This window comes from Canis lupus, chromosome 24, assembly GCF_003254725.2.
Source record: "Canis lupus dingo isolate Sandy chromosome 24, ASM325472v2, whole genome shotgun sequence".
In the NCBI taxonomy this organism is placed as follows: Eukaryota; Metazoa; Chordata; class Mammalia; order Carnivora; family Canidae; genus Canis; species Canis lupus.
Genome location: NC_064266.1, coordinates 1,012,892 through 1,019,656, shown reverse-complemented (window position 1 = coordinate 1,019,656; position 6,765 = coordinate 1,012,892). Strand labels below are relative to the sequence as shown.

The following is a 6,765-nucleotide window of genomic DNA, read 5'->3' as shown; positions in this document are numbered from 1 at the left end:
TCCACAGTTGTTCTGGTCTCTATTTCATTGAGTTCTGCTCGAATTTTTTTTTTTAAGCCTGTTTTTTGTTTTTACTGGAGGCTCAGGTGGCATATGACAGTTCATAAAATGGCTTCAGAGGTAGGGGCTGGGGTTGTTGGGAGGGGGAGACAAAAAATAAACTGGGGTGGGAAATAAAACAACCAGGAGGAGGTAAGAGCTGGCTGGTTCTTTCTCAGCCTGATTAGGGGAGGGAGCTGGTGCCTCTGAACAATAGGATGGATCCCTTCCTTCACCCTTGGTGGGGGAGAGAGGAAAAGCAAAAGGCTGTTGCTTCGGACCTCCTGAGTCTCAAGGAAAAGGGGAAAGCCGGTGTTCTGATGTCATGAATTCTGGGAAGGGGGAGGGGGTGCTGGGCCGGGTAGAGGGCAGCTGGAAAAACTGGCAGATAACCAGATGGTAGCCCTGGGGGTCCTTCATGTTGGAGTCACTCCAGTATGGTGGTGGTGGTGGGAGGTCCCCACTGTTGATGGGGGCCGAGGTCTCCTGGGCTGTGGACTGCCTGGGTCCGGGCGGCTGCTGCTGCCGCCGCCGCTGGAAGTACGGACGGTTTCGTGGGCACTGGGGCTCAGGCCGGGACCATCAGTGGGGCCTTGGCTGGGCTTGGTCTCGCCATCCCACCATCCCAGTGGTAGGCTGCTGGGGTGGCCTGGGGCGGAAAGGCCTTCGGTACCTAGGCCGGAACCTGGGAAGGGGACCCGCTCATCTCCTTGCTGTTGGTCTCCCTCCAGTGGAGCTGTCTCTGTGGGCTCTACCCGGTCGGTGCCCTCTATAGGCTGCTGCTGGTTGAGGGGCCGAGGGCCTCGCACAAAGCGCCGGCGGTAGAAGAAGGGAGGCGGGTGCCGCCGCCTGGGCCTCTGCCCAGAGTCCTCAGCTCGCTCCCCCTCGCTGCCCGGTTCTGTCCCACCTGATGGAGCCTCTGCCACCATGGGTGGCGGGGCAGCTGGACGGGGCCGGGGGATGAATCGGCGGAACCTGCGACGATTAGGGGCATAGCTGCTGCCCTTCACTGGCACGCCCCCGGGCCCAGGTACGTTGGCAGCTTCTGCACCCTTCTCTCCCTCCACGACATCAAACTCCACGTCCCCCCATCTCCGACGCTGCGCAGGAACTTCCTGGGGTTGCTCCTCTTAATGGCCGTCTGGTGAACAAAGACACACTCCTTGGTGTCATTCCTGTTGATGAATCCGTAATGATTCTGGACGTTGAAACGAATTCTCTTCTTCCGCTGGGTGTAGGATCTATCTGCTGTTTTTTCTCCAGCTCCTTTAGGTGCAAGGTTAGCTTTTGTATTTGAGTTCTTTCCAGGTTTTGGGTGGATGCTTGTATTGCGATGTATTTCCCCCTCAGGGCTGCTTTTGCTGCATCCCAAAGATTTTGAACGGTTGTATCTTCATTCTCATTAGTTTCCATGAATCTTTTTAATTCTTCTCTAATTTCCTGGTTGACCCTTTCATCTTTTAGCAGGATGGTCCTTAACCTCCACGTGCTTGAAATCCTTCCAAACTTCTTCTTGTGATTTAGTTCTAGTTTCAAAGCATCTTGGTGTGAGAATATGCAGGGGACGATCCCAATCTTTTGGTATCAGTTAAGACCTGATTTGTGCCCCAGTATGTGGTCTATTCTGGAGAAAGTTCCATGTGCACTTGAGAAGAATGTGTATTCAGTTGTGTTTGGATGTAAAGTTCTGTAGATATCTGTGAAATCCATCTGGTCCAGTGTATCACTTAAAGCTCTCGTTTCTTTGGAGATGTTGTGCTTAGAAGACCTGTCGATTGTAGAAAGTGCTATATTCAAGTTTCCAAGTGTATTATTATCTAAGTATGTCTTAACTTTGGTTATTAATTGATTGAGACACTTGGCGGCTCCTGCATTCAGGGCATAAATATTCATGATTGTTAGGACCTCTTGTTGGATAGATCCTTTAAGTATGATATAGTGTCCCTCTTCATCTCTTACTACAGTCTTTGGGATAAATTTTAGTTTATCTGATATAAGGATGGCTACCCCTGCTTTCTTTTGAGGACCATTTGAATGGTAAATGGTTCTCCAACCTTTTATTTTCAGGCTGTAGGTGTCCTTCTGTCTAAAATGAGTCTCTTGTAAACAGAATGTAGATGGGTCCTGCTTTGTTATCCAGTCTGAAACCTTGTGCCTTTTGATGTGGTCATTAAGCCCGTTCACATTCAGAGTTACTATTGAAAAATATGAATTTAGTGTCATCGTAATACCTATTTAGTCCCTGTTTTTGTGGATTGTTTCCTTGGACTTCCTCTTTCTTTTACAGGGTCCCCCTTAATATTCTTGCAGAACCGGCTTGGTGGTCACATATTCCTTCAGTTTCTGCCTATCTTGGAAGCTCTTTATCTCTCCTTCTATTATGAATGAGAGTCTTGCTGGATAAAGTATTCTTGGCTGCATGTTCTTCTCATTTAGGACCCTGAATATATCCTGCCTGCCCTTTCTGGCCTGCCAGGTCTCTGTGGAGAGGTCTGCTGTTATCGTAATGCTTCTCCCCATAAAAGTTAGGGATTTCTTGTCTCTTGCTGCTTTAAGGATCTCCTCTTTATCTTTGGAATTTGCAAGTCACTAATAAATGTCGAGGTGTTGAGAAGTTTTTATTGATTTAGAGGGGAATCTCCCTATCTCCTGGATCTGAATGCCTGCTTCCCTTCCCAAGTTAAGAAAGTTCTCAGCTATGATTTGTTCAAATACAGTTTCTGGACCTCTGTCCCTTTTTGCGTCCTCGGGAACCCCAATTAGACATAGATTTTTCCTTCTGAGGCTATCATTTATTTCCCTTAACCTGTCCTCATGATCTTTTGTTTTTCTCTTTTTTACTCAGTTTCCTGCTTTGCCATCAACTTGTCTTCTATGTCACTCACTCATTCTTCTACCTCATTAACCCTCATCGCTAGGACCCCCAGTTTGGATTGTGTCTCATTTAATTTATTTTTAATTTTGGTCTGATTAGATATAAATTCTGCAGTCATGAAGTCTCTTGAATCCTTTAGGCTTTTTTCTAGAGCCACCAGGAGCTTTATAATTGTGCTTCTGAATTGGCTTTCTGACATTGAATTGTAATTCCGATTTCGTAACTCTATGGGAGAGAGGACTGTTTCAGATTCTTTCTTTTGTGGTGAGTTTTTCCTTCTAGTCATTTTGCTCAGTGCAGAGTGGCCAAAAACAAGTTGAACTGGAAAAAGGAGAAAAGGAGAGAAAAAAAAAAAGAAAAACAAGGAGGGGGGGACAAACAGAAAACAAAAAACAAGGGTGAGTATCCTCTGATTCTATATACTGTAAATCCCTCGACTTCCCCTGAAACTTTCCAGTGCTGCTTGGTCAATAACTTGCTTTTCCCCTGTCCTTCCAGCTGGTCTTCTGGGGGAGGGGCCTGCTGTGCTGATTCTCAGGTGTGTGCTCCTCGGGGAGCTGCCCTGCCCCCTGCCTGGTGCATGGCTCAGTGGGAGCTGTTTATCCTGTGAGTCCCCTGCTCAATCCCAGGTACAAGGTGACACCAGGGGAACAACAGTGGCGGTGGCCAGCTCTCCAGCTATAGAGTCAGCTCCCGCAGTAACTAGCACAGCTCTCAGTCCTCAGGGGCCTGGATGCTCCGGGGCGGGGGGCGCCAATCTGTACAGCTCGGGGGCAGGAGCATCCTCGCTGTCCTGTGTCCTCCCGGCCTCTGCCTGTCCCGGAGGGAGCGCCGGATCCTGGGCTGTGTCCCCCGGGGCCCTGGGCTCCGGGGCCTGCACTGCTGGAATCGCGCTCCTGGGGCCGCGCAGCCCCCTCCAGGCGGAGCCACCGCCTGAGCCACCCGAGCTGTTTCTGAGGTCCCGCGGTGCAGCCCTTTAGGGAGCTCGGCGGGGGGTGTGGCGGCTCTCCCTGGGGTACGGGTCCTCAGTTGGTGCCCCCGGGAGCCTGAGGGCATCCCTGCTCCCCCCCACCCCCGGATCCTGCCCGAACTCCCTGCGAGCGCCTTTCCGCCCGGGAAGGTTGGTGCAGCTCCTGCTTCTCCGGGATGGGGCTCTCCTGTCCTGGGGACACTCGCCCCGGCCTCAGCCCGGCTCCTCGCGGGGCCCCTCCCCCTTGGATGCCTTTTGTTTCTTTATTTCTCCCCCCCCCCCCCGTCTTCCTACCTTGATAGAAGCGCGAATTCTTCTCACTGTAGCATTCCAGCTGTTCTCTCTTTAAATCTCAGGCCGAATTCGTAGGTTTTCAGGCTGATTTGAAAGTTATCTAGGTAAGTTGGTGGGGACAGGTGACTTGCACCTGTCTTCCACCATCTTGGAAACAAGCTGATTCACTTATATCTTGCAACATGTTCCCACCCTAGTGTTAGAGGACACCTCCACCATCTCACATAATTATCATTTCCTTCCCGTGGTGGGAACATTTCATCACCACTCTTGGCAACATTCAAGTATATAACACTCAAATGTTCTATCACTATACTATAATCAGAATGCTGTACATTAGATCCTCAGAACCTGTTGATCTTATAAATGGAAGCTTTGTCCTGTATGTCCCCATTTCTGCCACCCTTCAGCCCCTGATAACCACTTCTTCACTCTCTGTTTCTTTGAGTTTGGCTCTTTTATATTCCACATATAAGTGACACCATACAATATTTGTCTTTTTTTTAATTATCTCACTTTGGCATCAAGATCCATCCGAACTGTCACAAATGGCAGGATGTCATTATTTCTCGTGACAGAATAATATTCCATTCCAATAGATATTCCATTAATTAATTATAGATTTATAATATATGGTATATATTATCAAATAAACAATTGATTATATAATTATTATATATTATATAATATATTATAGAATGATATTCCATTAATTAATATATAATATTTCCTAATATTCCGTTCCATTTCCAATGCGTGTGTGTGTGTGTATATACACATATAATGATGGAGTGAACATGGGGGTGCACATATCTCTTTGAGAGCCTAATTTAATTTTCTTCAAAACAGTATGCCAGCTGGAATTGCTGGATCATATGGTAATTCTATTTTTAACAAGAGTTCCCTTTCTCCACACCCTTGTGAGCACTTGTTTCCTCTTGTCTTTTTGATGACCTTGACCCTTCCATTCTTGAACCCCTCTCCTGCATTGGCTTTGTCCTCTACCTACTTTCATAGGTTTGCTGAAGACATTGCTTCATTAGTAATAACTACAGCTCTGCCATCATCTTATTTGGCAACACCTGTATTCCTAGAATTCCAGCAATCTTTGAGGACACTGGAACATGAATTCTATTGACCCTACCATCTTGTTGGTGGTACCTTGTTTTACCTTGTTGGTGTTGAATCTTCTTCCAATACTGTTCTCTTCTTAAGCTTTGTTCTGGGATATAGGTGAGTTAAGGAGAGAGTTTGATCCCTTAGGAGAGAGCTTGATCCCTTAGGGTCTTACTTTCAAGTGAGGCCAGAGCAGCCTAACTTTACCCTATTATTGAGGCAACACCCTTGTGAGCCTGTGAGCAGTGCCCTGTGTGTTATGGCACTTTCTACTCTGGGGTACTCTCCTGACACTCAAGTATATTCTGCTGAAGACTTAAGGGCACTCTGTAGCTTTCTAGATTCTCTCTCCCAGCAGCTATCCTTTCGAGGACTCTGCTCTACAGAGACTCCAGCTGTGTTGACCTTCCCAGGCCCCCGCACCATCTCCTCATCTCCAGAAAGTTGCCAGGCTCTGTCCAGGGCCTCCCTTCTTGCGCCGCACCCTTGACTCTCTCCAGGAAGTATGCTGGACAATTGTAAACTCAATCTGTTGGTTTCTCATTTCTCAGGGATTCCTGCCAATGCTGACTGTTTTCCAGTGTCTAAACACCATTGTTTGAGAATATATATAAATGGAGGAGGTCCAGATTTTTAGTTATTTAAGATGAGAGGGTAAATCTTGGCCAGCAGACAGAAATCCTCATTTTCCCTCTTCCTCACACCCCTCCTTACTCAGTTTAGACCTCATGCTCAATCACTGTAGACATGACCTTGTTCTTTGCTCTTTTCTTCTTCTAGCTTGACAAACCATAGTCCTGGTTAAATCCAGATCTCTGCCAATCCCTGTTTGCCTCTGCAGATGAGCACACCTGCATAGAAATACCTACCATGGCGGCAGCTTTGTATTTAAATTTATGGCTGTGGACACCTGTGGACCATTCATGCTGCCTGACAAATACATTGTCTGTCTCCAATCCAATCTCTAAATGGCCACACCAAGCCTTCTTCTCAAAGTCCAAATTTTCCACCACCATCTTCTCTCTCTCAGCTTCCAACTTTGTTGGAAAATGTAAGCCACTAGAGTCATTTCAAAGACAATCCGTGCCAGCGTCACTGACTTACGCTTCCCTGCACTCAACCTGCTTTCTGGCCTCTTCCAGAGATGACCACCCTCCCCTCATTAACCTATCTCTTCCTCTGTGCATGAGGCCTCAGTTTCTCATTTCAAAGGACTTTACTGCAGTGATTCTCCTTTCTCTCTCCCACATCATCAGGTGGTTGCCTTTCATTGGATCATTCCCATTACTCAGAGTTTCTCTCATCTTAAAGGAACTCATGGCCCTGCTTCCTCCCCATTTCTGTATCATTTATTTGCTCTCCTTTTGAAGCAAAACTCAGTGAAAAACCTCACTGCCATTAATCCATCTCTTCCCACCTTCTCTTGATTCCACCCTTATCAGGCTTTAGCTGCCAATACACACCTAAAAAT

The 6,765-nt window shown here is 47.3% G+C and overlaps 1 pseudogene; it reads right to left on the bottom strand.

Annotated features, from left to right (window-relative positions):
- Positions 1-204: 204 nt before the first annotated feature.
- On the bottom strand, positions 205-6,310 carry LOC112673437 (Y-box-binding protein 2-like; annotated as a pseudogene).
- Between the last annotated feature and the right edge of the window lie 455 nt (positions 6,311-6,765).